Consider the following 15,836-nt stretch of genomic DNA (forward strand, 5'->3'; position numbering starts at 1 on the left):
ACACCAACAAACAGATGGATTTCCCATGTCCCCATTGAGCAAAGCCTGGTGTTGGCATTGAAGACACTTCATAGGGGACATGGTGTTCAGCTGGAGATGATGAACAACATCCCAGTGGCAGAAACAAAGAAGCCAGATGGAGACAGTGATGGCATCAACCCAAATAACTTCTACATTTCCTTACTGCTATTCATCCACGTTCGGGTATGGTACTACGGTAAGAAATATGCAATTAATCTCAGCTTTTGCCAGACAGACCTCTAAAGAACACTCTGGTAACTGCATTAATTGATATGTCTAAACTTACTTATTAGATAGTTTCAGTGATGTATATCTGGAACGTGAAAATGATAGAACAGTTTATTTTCCCATATTTACAAAATAGAAGGTATTTGTGTCCCTCAAAGCCCACTTTATCATTGAGAATCAGCTTCTTTTGTTAATTCTTCTGTCAAAGGAATGCTTGCTCTAAAGATATTCTAATTACGTCTGTGTGATTAGGTTTGACACAAACATGCAAACTAACAGTAAGTACAGTTTGAAAAAGAAAACACAACAGACTCTCTCCCGATATAAATCCCTGTTACCCTTTCAGTTCCATTACTTTACAGCGTGCTCTGTCCTGTTGTTTCCAAACTACTCCACCAACACATTAATGTATTCAGTGATTTTATGGCCACTCCACTAGTACAAATATGTCCAATATTGCACACATATTGTCCTTTATCTCCTGGTTAGCACATTTTCTGTCATTTTTCTGTTTTCTTCTCTGCTGCTTCTTGTGTTTGGGAGGAGCTCCTTCTGAATAACTGCAGAGCTGCTTCCTTCTTTTCCTTGAAAGTCCTCCTTGATTAGGAGTTTTCCATAATAATGAAAAACATAAAACATCAAGATTGCCTGTGCAGGGTTACTGACGTCTTCCATGATGATTATAGCTGCCCACCAATTTTTTTGTCTCCAAGTTGTCTCAAGCCTTATGTTTTGGTCCTGGTTTCAAGGAACAGGGATTGATTTTTTCTTCAGTTTTTGTGCATAGAAGACCCTAAATTGTAATTTCTAAATGCAACAGCAATAAGAATAATATGTATTGTGAATAGGCTAAGAAGACTTAAGCTTTCACCTGTCACTGTACATAATATCTACAAACATGAATGAACTTGAAATGTGATAGTTCCTTTAGCAACAGAGTACTAATAAACAGCTACTGACTTAAGATTTTTTTTTTTTAAATAATATTAAGTGTGAAGTGCTGCACCTACAAATAGCTATGCTTTTAAACTGCCAACTTCACTGTAATGTAAGAATTTACTCTTTAGGTTTCCAGTGCCCGTTTTTTGGTTAAATGTATTCATTTACATAATCACTTTTCCAATTCTGATGAGATTTTGTCTATTTCAGATATTGTTATGACTGACAACTTATTTTGGAAGATTATTTTCTACAGTCAGTACATAATGTAACTGCCTTATTTTTGTAGCTTTATTATTTTGTTTCAACTCTGGATAGTGTACGTATTATATACATTTTTTAAAAATATAAATATATGTATTAAAAATTATTTATTTTGATGCCTTAAAACACCTTCTAAAGTGCTCACTTTTACACCCTGCCTTTTATATCTGAACAGTCCACATCCACATGACCCAATTTTACCTAAAGTCTTCAGGCTAAAAGAACAACAAACCAAACCAAAGAGAAAGAAAATAGCACTTTAAAAAAGAACAGAAACAACCATTATGCTTTAATGATGCAACATTGGTCAAATGTTGTAAAGAAAAGTAAAATGGAATACTCCTAATATTTTTTGTGCCTACAATTCATTTTAGCTTGGCAGATATGAAAAATCAATCTTGGCAGAAACACCCAAGGTCAAAGGTTCCCCAATTTATAGGCATACATTATGTGACTGAAAAACTTATTCCAGCTTTTGCCCAGGAACCTAGCTTTTGCTACCTCTGCTGTCTTTAAGCCAAATGGAAACTAGGTAAATGAACACCATTTTGAGACTAATGTTATTTCAGAAAAGATATCATTTTAGCTCTTAATGAAATAGTTTACCATTTCTTCCTAGCAAAAATGTTTTGAATTAATCAGAGAAATACACCTCCAATAATCTAATAAATTTTCAGTGTGCATGAGACATACGGGCAGAAAAAGGTGCTTTGCTTCTTTAACATTTCCAGGAAAAGGGCAGTTTTTCCTCTAAAAACAAACTTTCAAAAAAAAAAAAAAAAAAAAAAAAAAAAGATTTTTTTTCCTCTCTTTACAATATAGAAACTTTACAGCTATTCACATTCTGCCACAGCACTTATTGGATAGATTTTAATAGATGTTCTGATAAAAAGCATCAAAGAGAGATTAAGCCTTTTTCAGAAAAAAAAAAGAAGAAAAATAAAAAGAAAAAAGAAAAGCAAAGAACTACTGCTAAGTCTTAAACAAATAAAAAAGTCAAATATCTTAATTGTAGCTTCACATTAAAAGACTAGTATCTCTCTGAATACATATATTATATTTGATCTCATTAGTTTTAACACAAAATTTAACCCAGAGGTTGATAGTTCACTTAGCATATTATTATCCTGTTTTTTAATCGAGCATAAACAATGTGAGGTTTCATGGGTCTCTTTTGCTCAGTTTGATAGTGAAATAAGTATTTTATCTAAGACAATAGCTACTAAAATATAGGTAATTCTGCATTTTGGGGAGAGAGATTGTTCATACAGTTTTCCCACTACGATTTAACTCTTTCCTAGTAACAAAACAGGTAGTCTTTTAGAGTTTCAGATTTTTTTCAAAGTCCTTTCCAATCAGAGCAGTGTGCAGATTACACAATAAATTGCTTACTTATTAATTGCTTACTTACCCATACTCCACAGATGCTTGGCTTCCTTCTCTGGAAGGAAATCAGTCTCACCAAATGTCCTATACAATCAATGCAGACCAAAATGCACCCCATGGAGCTGTGTAGGACCCCTAATGTGGGACCCTACCCTGACCCCCTGTGAGATAGGAAGGGATGCTATGGTTTTGCTCCATCGTCAGCATCCACCTGGGATGCATTTCCAGAAGGCCTTTAAAGTGCACTTCCCAGATCTCCTCCCCTCTAACCTGGGGCCCTGTTATTTTCACCTTTCTGCAGGATCAAACAGGCTGAGCTAGCTGTGCATGATTTTCTTTTATGTTTATTGCCACAGATAAAGTTGCTGTCTTTGTCTTACTTGAGAGAGAATGTCATGGCTTGTGAAAGTATCAGGCACCTGTGAGTAAAATCTGTGGAAATGTAACAAAACTTTGCAGTTGCAGCATGGAAGGAAAAACATACTCTTTCTGCTTTGGAAGGATCAGGACATCGAAAACACAGCAGTTCCAGTGGGTGTAATGAAACACCTCAGGGGATTATCCGTATGACTTGACACCTAGAGGAAACGCTGGATAATTGCCACCCACAATTTTGAAACGATGGATGACTAACAAATCCAACTGCCAGTCAAGGAGACAGTTTTGTGGGAAGGATGATTCATAAGAGAACAATATCACTTTTTCTTTCTTTCTTTTTTTTTTTTTCTTTTTTCTTTTTTTTTTCTTTTGCCTACTAATGAGGGTGGCAAAAACAGGCAAGTTAGTGGTTAATAGCTGAAATAACCCTGAACTACAAAAGACCATACATCTTTCCTAGCTCTTGCTTCTTTACCTCTCGCCAGCAAGCACAGAAGCTTTGCAAGTCCTCAGTGGAGAGTACCACCAGCACTGTGCAAATATGAGGAGTGTTATGCCTCCCTGGTGTCTGGTGTTTTGCCTGGTCTCACAAGGACCCATATATATGGGGTTGATGGAGAGCACCTGAGGAGGACCTAGGGGTGTTGGCTGATGAGAAACTCAACATGAGCCAACAACTTTCTGTGCTTGCAGCCCAGAAAGCCAACTGTATCCTGGGCTGCATCAAAAGAAGCATGGACAGCAGGACAAGGGAGGGGATTCTCCCCCTCTGCTCTGCTCTCATGAGACCCCACCTGGAGCACTGCATTCAGCTTTGAGGCCCTCAGCACAAGGTCATGGATCTATCAGAATGAGTCCAGAGGAGGGCCACAAAGATGATCGGGTGTCTGGAGCACCTCTCCTATGAAGAAAGGCTGAGGGAGTTGGGGTTTTTCAGCCTGGAGAAAAAGAAGGTTCCAGGGAGACCTTGTACTAGCCTTCCAGTACCTAAAGGGGGCCTACAGGAAAGACGGGGAGGGACTCTGTGTCAGGGGATGTAGTGATAGAACAAGCAGTAATGACTTTGTAGTAAAAGAGGGGAGATTTAGATTAGATAGAAGGAAGAAATTCTTCACTCAGAGCATGGTTAGGCACAGGAACAGGGTGCCCAGAGAAGCTGTGGATGCCCTATCCCTGGAGGTGTTCAAGGCCAGGCTGGATGGGGCTTTGGGCAACCTGGTCTGGTGGGAGCTGTCCCTGCCTATGGCAGGGGGTTGGAACTGGGTGATCTTTAAAGTCCTTTCCAACCCAAACCATTCTATGATTCTGTGATATAGTTTTAGGATTCTATGATGCCCACATTTCTAAATTATTGCCCACATTTCTAAATATTAGGGTCAAAAGATGGAAACCTAAATCCATGTTTAATGCAGCAGTAAATTATACCCTATATTGCTGAGGGGACTTTTACCCAGAAAATCAAGCAACTCTTCAGAAGCAAGAAAATTTCCCCCAACTTTAGCAAGCTATAAATGAGATCTCTAATATAAGGTAGTTGTCCAGGTGAGAGAGCTGGCTCTTGAGGTGCCTATTTCTGCCTTGACTACAGAGAATTTGGATTAGAAGTTACATTAAATTTCTACTCTGTAGCAGAGAGAAATCCCACTCTCTCTAGCTTCCTTGTAGGCCTCGGGGTGCTTGAAGTGTTGGCTAGTACATTCAGCTGCTCCTGAGCAATAATGAACAGCAATATCTTTTAACCCATTTGGTGTGAAGTATCATGTTGCAACAACAATATTCCATTTGATTCATGGTCACAGCCACAAGACTAGCTGTATCTTTGACCCCTTGCTGCAATCTCATTCAGAGGATCATTTTCAGGTGACAACCTGCCCTTCTGGCACTGCAGGATACAAAACTGTGCCTCTGCTAGCACACACCAACAAGGCTGTAAGGGACTTCTCTTTAGGATCTGTGGTCGATAAAAATGCTGTAAGACTTAATATGAGAAACACGTTCAGAAGGTCTTAAGAGTCATAGAAGATGGGTAAAATGGGAAAGGGCCTACACAACTCTGTTTTGCCTAACTCATGTCATATCCTTAAGGTTAAAGTAGGTCTTACTTTTTCCAAGCATTGTCAGTCATGGGACACAGGGTTCTGCCTGCTTTCTTGCACAACAATTGCTGTGGATAAAGGAAAATAGGCTTTCTTGGTGCCTGTGTCCAGAGTCTGTGATGGTCTCATAGACTGACCCACACATCAGAAGGAAGATTAAACCAGGGCTGAAGGACAGCACTTAAGAGACCCTTATACCCATGAACTCTGGGAAGCACTGGATTCCTGAGTATGCTTAAAATTATCTAACACTAACTTAATTCTTAGAAGGCCATTAATGACAGATTAAGAGGAAAAAAACTCCCCCATATGATTTCATTGATCATAAGTGTATTAGTGATATCTCCTACATTTTTAATTATATATATTTTTTCCTAGTCTTGGATCCCAGATTCTTGTATTTACCATCCCTCCTCCAAGTAAAATATGCAATCATCTCATAATTCAGGGAGAGAATGTGATTAGAATGGGAGACTGAGAACTTCATTTCAACTGATTTTCAGTTATCTCTGGTACACAACCAGATGCACACAACTTGTTATTGGATATAAACACTCTATTCATTTCCCTCTGCCAAAATTATTTGCATACCAGAAACAAGAAATCATATAGGAAAGTGGATCTCCTAAATAGATGCTTTAATTTTCATTTTGATGAAAAGCACCAAAGAACAACCAGAAGTGAAACTGTCAGCACTATACAAAATAAAGGATCTTGTTTGGAAGTTTCTGTATTTTTATCAAAGTAGAGGAGAGCTTTCATCAAATACACATTAGAATAAATTGCTGTCTGATCAGATTGTTACTCACTCCTGATGCAGAAACACAGATTCTCTGCAATTAACAATAAAATGTTTAAGAATATGGTTAAAATCACATTCTCATATTATATCCACATAAAGCATGGAGTAAGAAAATGTTTTCAGCTTTTAAGCATGGAGTAAATGTTATGGTGTTTCAAAACCTGAAATTAAGATTTAACAGAGTGATTTTGAAGCTAGCTATAGTTAATGCTTTATTAATGTTTTTACTCCCAGTGTATTTAAACTTATTTCTGTGAGTGGCAAACCATAACATTTCATTCTCGTATGTATTTTATTTTCAGCTAATTGTTTCTCATTATGCACACCCAAGAGCCATTCAAATATATGAATAAATTTGTGGTTAGCCCCCATCTATTTCAAGCAGCCCATATGCAAGGCCCACCCACCTGTTTGGCAGCACAATCTGTTTTGTAAATTCAGTGTGATGTGATATGGCAATTGCATAACCAGGAGTCAAGCTAGCATGACTGTCAGGATGGTGGGAGACGAGGGAGGAATGACAGAGTTACAAATAGCTGTCCTTGGTGTGGGGTTTTTTGGTTGTTTCAGTCTATTGCAGATCCTTCAAACCTGAAGTGCATTGAAAAGGTGACACAGGCAAGATCGGAAAACCTCTTTTAACTTTACTGTATCAAAGCTTGAAAGGTCCCTGGCATTCAGTCTAATGCACTTGAAGGAAATTGCAGCTCAAGGAAAATTTGAGTGTTTATCCTGTCTAAATTTAATCCAGTTAGTGCAAATCATATACTTTTTTTTTTTTTTTTTTTTTTTTTTTGAAGTGGCATAGAAAATATTTCAGGATCTAACCATGGACATTTTCTGTTACCATAATTTTTTTCTTTTATTTATTTCAGTGCTTGAAGTAAAATTATCAGCTGAATGGACCATTTACCAGGTCATTTCCATGGTAATGTTGTCATTCTTAATACAAAGTGGGAGGCGTTGTACTGTTTCTAGCATCTACAGACTGATGACAGAAAAAAAAGGAGATGAGTGATTTAACTCCAAAGGAGGGCACTTTCACTTGGAAGGGACCCTTAACAATGAAATGCTTGCATTTGCCTATTAAAATCAGACAGCCTCTTTATACCATCCTTTCCATCCTTGTTATCATAAAAACAAGGATCTTCTGCTTTTACTGAGGTGCACTTGGAGCTAGCATAGGCACCATTAACCCTGTGGCTGCCTACAACACACACCAGATGTCAGCAGGACAGCAAAAAGAGCATTATGTCCCAATCCATATAAATTGCCTAGCTCAGCACTTCTCAGTCACCTGTTGTAGGGGAAGCAGATGTATGGATTGTGGCAGGCCAGGTATTTTTATACCTTTTAGTAAACTGTGGATAAAATCTAACACGTTGTGAATACAGGACTGAGGTGTACTGCTAGCCTTCCCAGATGCTTGAGGGGTACCAGATTCTTCCTGGTACTGGGCTGTTCTCTCAAGGGAGCACACATCTCATCCCTTCTCCTCTCCCCTGGGTCCTGGTGGTGTTGGAACCAGCAGAAACTTGTATAAAACAAGGAAAGCCATTCTATGCACTGCTTGCATTTGTGGTCTGAAGATAATAAAGCTGTTTCCTTGTTGTACTGCTCTGAACAGCTTCTTAGAGAGTATCTTCAGTGCGGTGGGAGCCAGCTGGCTGGTGCATCGTAATGGCATGGTACAGAGGAAAATGCTCGATGTGAAAGTGTGCATCTGGGTGCATTCTGTATAGAGCAAAACACGGCCATCCAGCAAAAGGCACCATCAGACAGTAATGTTTTGCAGATATAATCTGTTAGGGTTTAAGAATCTATCCATTAACTTCAGTATCTGACCATGCAATGCCCCAGATGGTTTTATGTCCTTCCTCAATTGCTTTCGGCACTTTCCCTGGTAGTCATTGTATTTCCCAGACTGAATTATATTACACCAGTCACTGATTACTTGGGAGCTTTTTACCCCTCGGGGAAAATCATTGTTTGAACAGCTTCAATACTTAAAAATTAAAGTGAAGTTGAATGGTACATCTTTTATTAGAACATATGATTTAAAAAACAACACCTATGGATTTGGTTAAAATAAATTAACATGTGATTTTCAGAAGTGTTTTTGAGTGGAGGGTGGTACAGAGCAGTATGACTTTTTCATTTCATTAAGGGCTTATAGCTTTGCCAAAACGTGGGTAAGTTTGTGAACTTCTGATTTGTACAAGTTTCAGTCAAAATTCTCAGTTCTGATTTTGTTTGACAGGTCTTCTTTTGACAGGCAAAAGATAGGAAAGTATGGGGATCACACACTTTCATTTAGTATTTTAATTGCTGAGTCTAAATTTGGCAGTGTCTCCACCTTAATGGAACTTAATGGTACTGTAATTGCTCCGTGGTGTCACGTAGAATCGATTCCTGATTATGTTCAGGAATAGCACTTTCCTGTCTCAACTGAATTCAAACACAGAGACATTCCTGCCAGCAGAGAAATGTGCCACAAAACACCTCTTCATCATCCTTGATGATAAACATCGGCACTAATGTCTTGATAATAACTTTTTGTATTTTGCAACAAATATTTTCTTTATATTTTAGCACATTTGATTAAACTGCTCTCTGGAGCCTGAGAAGCAATTTTATATTTCTATTACTGTAATTAGCCTGCATATAATGTTAAAAATTATCTGTGCTAGAGAAATTTTTATCTTTATAATGTTGTATGTAAATCATGTTTTACTCTTCCGTATTTTTTTATTTTAACTGGAGTGGTTGCCTATAAAACCAGCTCTTCTAAATTAGCACCATTGTTTATAGAGGAATTGTCCCACAGCAAATGCACTGAGGTTTGTTCCACGATCAAGGGGAGCAGCAAATGTTAAAGTTCATAGCTACCAAAAGGAGACCTCTGACTCTGAAAAGTCCTAAAGTGTTGTTTACAAACATAGCAGACATTGGGTGGCCTGCCTGGGGGCACTGTGCTGAATCAAAACATCAGTCAGAAAAGGATTCAAGTACCTGAAAGCATCCTGAAATGAGAACAGTGTAGCATCAGTGGTGCCCTTGGTGTTGCACTATATGTAAACCTGCCCTCACTGGCTGCTGGGACACAAAGATCCAGGTAAAGGTGGCAAGGCTGGAGGATAAAACACCTGGACGCTTGGCTAGGAATAAAATGGCACCAGAGCACACTGAAGCTGGCCATCACGTATGAAGTGCTTCACATCCCGCAGTGATCTAGAGATGTGTTGGTTCATTTCAATAAGCCTAGTGACTGAGCTCAGTTGCCTCGTGTGTTGAGCGAATGAGTTAGAGCTGATCAAATACTCCAGGCTGAAATTGTCACTTGTGATGAAGCTAGCTGACAAAGATCCATTCTGGTGTGATGATCTGGGAGTCTTTTAGCACTCCCTGCTGTTTGACTTCTTGTTGAAGTATCTTTATTGTCTTATCTTTCCAAAATGAAGCCTTTTGTTCTCTCATAGGATGTTATCTGTCAATCATGCAAATTCTGTGCTGCCTTGGCGATTAGCTAGTTTTTGATCAGAACCCAAGAAATAAAGAGGCAAGCCCTACCATGAACTGAAAAGAGGAGGCTCAATTGGAATTATAGGTGAACGCTAGATATGTGACTCATGGCTTCAGTGCTAAAGGGCATTTTCAGCATAGTGCGATCAGGAGGCTGTCACTAAGGTGGAGCAGAAAAGATGAGGGGAAAATACGTGAGCTAATTTTTCCCCTGGCTTAAGAAGCACCACAAACCATCATTCAGAAGTTCTCTAAAGACCTAGAAGACATATGACTTTGCAGAATTCATTGGCTCCTTAGTATGGACATGGTTTTCTACCTCTGACTGCCTTGTTTCTGACATCTTTGCTCTTATGCCTCAGGACTTTTAATCCTGCTGCAACACAGGCATAAAAACTACAGTGTGACGTCTAGAGTCTGCCCTGTTAGGCATGACTTTGCTCTATAGAAGGGAGGATATTCATACAAATGAGGCAAATGGGATTAGTCCTGTTACATGAAAGCAGTTGAACACTTTGATCTAAGCCTAAGGCTTTCAATTGCTAATTTAGCTGTGTTATTGAGAAATTAGAGTTTCTGGATCCACAGGAATCTGGGGGTTACTGTCATGTGCCAATTTACCTCATTGAATTTCCAGAGCCAAACTTAGTCTTGGCCTGAATGGACATAATTGAAGTGTCTTAAAAGAATGAAGAACAATTTATTTAAAATCAGATTTTAGGAGAGAATTAAGACAGATCAGTTCTAGTTCTACACCATGCAGGTATAGAACAGTATGCAGGGCTTTTTCACTTTTCACAACTATTTCAGTTTGTTTAGTGTTCTGGGTGAGTGGCAAACAAGTGAGCTGATAATTAGTTATTGTCTCTAATTCACCGGTGTATATATACAAACATTGTATGTATCTACAGAAAAAAAAAAAAAAGAAAAAAAAAAAAGAAAAAAAATGTTTATTTTGCTTACTAGTTACAAGTATTTAACAATAAAAAATATTACAATAAACTGTACATTTACTCTAATCCTACCAACCATATTTTGATAGAGAAGGAATTCCTTACCGGTAAAGTTCCCCAGGGATACATCAGCTGAATGACCCCCAGTCCAACCACCTGCAATCACATCCAGGAGATGCAATACTTTGCAGATGGTGACTCAGAGTGACATTCATGGCCTTTTTTATTACTTCTATGGTATATAATGAGAACACCAAGACCTAGAGAATGTGAGTCCCATGGGATCCTCCTGCTTGGGTTTCTCTTTTTTAGGGCAGAGTGGAAAGTCTGTCCATTATCTCACAGCACATTTCTAGTGTGTGGCCGTTTGAAGTGGAGGACATTTCATTGGTACATTCTTGGACTGCAGTGCATTCATTGTAGTAGTTATCTCTCCTTCTTCTTACAACAGATTTGAATCTTGTAAGAGATAATTAAACCCCCTGAAGCAGATCCTCTTATTTACAGCTCAGAGCTGCTTCTCACATTGGTTATGGAATAGTTCCTGCAGCAGCTAATCTTGAAGAAAAGTTAAGCCTACATTGGCACTGCACTATACTCTACTCTACTCTACTCTTCACCCCTTTGACACACTTCAGGTACAGGGCAATAATCAGTGGCATGGAATTCAACAAGCACAAATGCTGGGCAATGCAGGGCAAATGCAAATTATTTTATTTCTCACCATCAGGAATGATCCTCACCACTGGAAAGAAAGTAACCATTTGCAAATATATCTGTAGATGACCTGTCAGTCTGACTGGTTTGTAGAAGACAGGTAAGGGTTAGTACAGCCAAATCCTTTCTATAGACCTTGTAAGCCTTTGAGAGAAAGAACTGTAAAACACCTGAATTGTCAATACAAGATTGCCTCCATTCTTACTTTTAAAAGTTCTCACATGAATGGGGTGCTTCATAATGAAATAGCATGTTGTAAATAGTGCACAGCTTCTCCTGTTTCTGCACTGTAACATAATTGAAAGAACCAGACCATAGCTTGCAGTGACTTTGAGTTACAAAGACGTGTCAATGTGGGGGGACTGCTCCTGTGGGGCTGTACTTGCCATCATTTGCAAGAGGTGCATTGCAAACTTTCAGCCAAATGCTCTTTTATTCTTTTACATTTGTATTGCCACAAGCAATAGAAATTTCCTTGGAAATAAACCCCCATACAACCCCCAAAATAATATTGTACCTCACATTATTCTCTCTCTGAGCTAGGTCATTTCTGATAATTTAACAAGGTGAAACACAGTTATTGTTCTATGGAGCCTGGACCTACATTTTAATCCGCCCCCCCCCCCACCAAAAAAAAAAAAAAAAAAAAGAAAAGAAAAAGAAATACAAACATATTTTACAACTCGTACGTGATTAATATTTATGTAGAACTTCTTGACATAGTTGCAAAGTGCCAAAGATACCAAATAGCTTAATTTATGGATAGTCATTATGTGGAAACAAACAGGACTTGCTCCACTGAAGGTGAATTTCCTTACTATTTGTGCCATTTAGACATAGCTTCTGTCTAAAAAGAATTTTTCGCTATACATCTTCTGCAGTAAATGTTACTGAGATTTAATCTTTATGAAAGCTTTTTGATGTTAGTCTTAGGAACAAAATGAAAAAGAGCAATGTATAGAAAAAGGAAAAAGTATGTCAGTACTCTCTTAGATGTATAGATTACAAGCTATGGATGGACAATTTGTGGACAACCCATCAAACATGCATTATAAATCCTTTTCCTTGGATTTTGCCATAAATGAAGAAGCATATAATTCAGTCATTGCCTGACTTTAGGTATAATAAAGGTACTGCCAACTCAAAATTAGTGATATTTTTGCTTTGTCTGGACAAAAAGCCTAGAGTCACATTGTTGGATTTTCTCTGTGTGGATTATTTAGTCCAATTCCTGATACAATAAATTGTACAAGTCCAAAATTAGAGCTGAATGAAAATCTGATCATTCATTTCATAATAATTCCTTGGGTTGGAAATGCTGCAATTCTGAAAAACACCTAAAAAAAGAAATGTTCCCCAGTGAAGTGGAGAGCTGAACAAGCAATAGCGGAGGCCAGACTAAATCCTTCCCTTGATAGGATGAAAACAATTAACTCCAGCTTCAATTTATATGCTGCACTGTAAATTAATAGACTCTGAAGATACAAAATGTCCTGCTGTTTTAAACAAAATCTTTAACTTCTTCAGAATTGTCAATTTCCTTATGTTCCTAAAGGGAAATTTGGCCAAAACTAACTTGTTTATGCAAAAATTTTTGCTTTCAGCAGAAGGCATTTTTTCCAGTGGAAAACCTAAACTTTTTTCAGTTGGTTAAGGGTTTGTCTAGGGAAAAAGAATATCTTTACGTAAATTGCATTAATGAAAAATTTACAGCATTGTATAGCAAGTTGGTGCATTTTATTTTATCTTTTGCTATGCTAAGTGATTTACCGTACTTTTATTGTGAAATTTTCTAAGTCTGATTTCTAAAGATTTTTTGTTTTAAGATTAGTTTTCTGGCAGAAAGCTGATCAGAAAGAGACAGAAGATCTGGGCATAATATTCATATAATTGCATTGTTTTCAATGCTATTATTTCTGTTGATATTTCCCATATTATTATTAAGAATATTAATAATAACAATAGCCATAATAGCAGCAATTAAATGTACCTGACATTTGGCAAATTTAATCTACTCCATATAAAGTGATTCTTAAGTAATAATGAGATGGACAAAAGAAACATTTAGAAGACCATCTGTTTATTTCAAATATTATCCAGACCACTTGACTCATCAAAATTGGTCCGGAAACATTATCAGAAAATACTCTGTTGTGCAATTTGCAGTCAGTCCTCAATGTGGCATCACCAGTAATTTAAGAACTTTTCTTAAGATAGCATAGCCCTTTTGTTTCTGAAAGTGCCAAGGAAGATAGAAGAACTTTTTGTAATTTAATGTTTCAAGTATGTGAAACTTTAATATTTTGATAAAAGACTTGGGGGAAAAAAAGGTTCTTATTTTATAAAAAATCCATTTCTTTAATAACAATTGTTTTGTAACAATTGATCAATATTGTTAATTTTACTAAAAACACTTTAAAATGTATTTTTTTTTCAAAGAATTTTAAGAAAAGAAATGATTCTTAGTAAACCTTACTGGGTTTATTGGTTTCAAATTTGATTTTTAGAAAACTTTTCCTTCCTTTATTTTTCTTCATTTGTCCATTAAGAAATGTGATTTTTCATAACGTAGAAAAAATATCTGTTTTTTGATTTTCAGAGTTTTCTGTTTCTTAAATTAAAAAGTCCCCCCCTCCAAAAAAAAAAAAAATGTATACCCAGAGGCAAAAAAGTATATATAGCCATATATCTTAAGAAGTCAGTATCGAGACATTCAGTAAAGTAGACCAGCACTGAAATGCAGACTCCTAGGAGGAAAGATATTAACAATAACCTTATTATGTTTGTTTGCCTGAATGAGAAATACTCCCCATACTTTACTTTAATTGGTCTCAGAACGTACATTTTCAGTTGAGAAACAACAAAATAATGTATATTTGATTTAAGAATTAATAAACCTATATTAGATGAGGAAAAAAATTAAAGCCTTTCATCAATAACAAGGAAAGTTAATGAATCAAGCTTAGCTTTGTGCACGTAAAGACTCTTTTACTATTAGGAGAAGAAATTTATTAAAAACATATACCTTTGCTATACTTGTCTTTTCTTTCCATAAAGCCCTCTCATCTTTTCAGGCCCCCTGTGCAGGCTCAGCTAAAACTGCATTGCTGTGCCACTGCCTTTAGCATTCCTCCCAGAAACAGACCGGGGACAGGCAAAAACCCAGCAGTTATTTGATGAAGCAATGGTATCTCTTGCGCTGGGTTCCTGGTCAGATAATGAAGTGCAGCTGAAATAATCTGATCCCCTTGCTGAGTCACTGCTGAGCCTTGCCTGGAGCTGAGGTGCTCGTCCAGAAGCTGTCTGAAATAACCCAGTAGGAGCAAGCCAAGCTGTTACATCCATCAGGATGGAGGCTTGGGAACTGTCAATGCGCTGTGTCAGGGCAGGAGGACAGTTCTCTAGACTGACTACTGCAAGGTTTGCAGTGCCTGTTTAATTACTCGCAAAGATACCCTTCTGTGTGACAGCCTGAAATCTCTCCTCTTCCCTGGGACTAATGAAACTTTCTGCATTCAGGAGGTTATTCATCTACAGACAGGATGGTGGGAAACTTGCCATGTATTTATTACTGTGGCTTAGAGCAAGTGGGTGATGGTAAAAATGTTAAAATCCTGCAGAGGCCAGCCAGCACATCGCCTCTGCTGCCCTCCAGCCTGGGCAAGCCTCTACTGTCACCGAGGCTGGCACCAAGCCCAGAACAGATGTTTGGGGAAACTCCTAGCAGAACGTGAATCAAGGACAGAGGAGAAAGTTTCTAGTGGCTGAGAAATGGGATGATTGACGCCATCTTCAGCAGTTTTGTGACTTGTCCCAATATTTGTTTACTACATTTTAACTGTTACCTCACAGCAATTCAGCTGGAACTGATGTGCACAAATATTCAAAAGTCAGCCTCTTGGAACAGCACATTAAATAGAAAAAGGCTTTTCTTAGAACATCCTTGATAAAGTTTTAATTCTTTAATTTGTTAGAACTATGTAGGAAGTCTGAGTAAATGTGGTGGTTTTACCATGCTAGGCAGCTAAACACCACACGCGCTCTCTCACTCCTCCTCCTTAGATGAGGAGGGGAAGAAGTAAAGAACAACTCATGGGTTGAGATAAGGATAATTTAATTAAAGGAAAAAAAATAAGGAAAGATTATTATTAACTAAACAATTTAACTGAAGGGGAAAAAAAAGGGGGGGGGGAGGAAACAAACAAACAAACAAACAAACAAACAAATAAATAAATAAAAAGGTTATGTGGAAGTGCAGAGGAAAGAAATTACTCTCTATTTCCCACAAATGAGCGATGCTTGACCACATCCTTGCAGCAGGGCCTCAACGCACGTAGCCGGTGTTCGGGAGGAGAACCGACATTTTCATGAGAGCCCACCCTTCTGCTCTTCTTCCTGTTTCCACCTTTTATTGTTGAGTGTGACACCACACGGTATGGAATAGCCCTTTGGTTGGTTTAGGTCAGCTGCCCTGGTGATGTTTCTCTTCTCACTTTTTTGCCCACCCCTTAGGAGGGTTAGAGAGAAGCC

General features: G+C 38.0%; 1 long non-coding RNA gene across 1 annotated transcript; it reads right to left on the minus strand.

The window, feature by feature from the left end:
• Positions 1-342: 342 nt before the first annotated feature.
• On the minus strand, positions 343-3,489 carry LOC311432905. The gene is made up of 2 exons (XR_014690413.1): positions 2,864-3,489; positions 343-987 (listed from the first exon to the last, which is right to left on the minus strand). It is a non-coding gene; the product is annotated as an uncharacterized lncRNA (long non-coding RNA).
• Positions 3,490-15,836: the final 12,347 nt, after the last annotated feature.

This window comes from Aythya ferina (genome assembly GCF_964211825.1).
Source record: "Aythya ferina genome assembly, chromosome: 2".
NCBI lineage: Eukaryota > Metazoa > Chordata > Aves > Anseriformes > Anatidae > Aythya > Aythya ferina.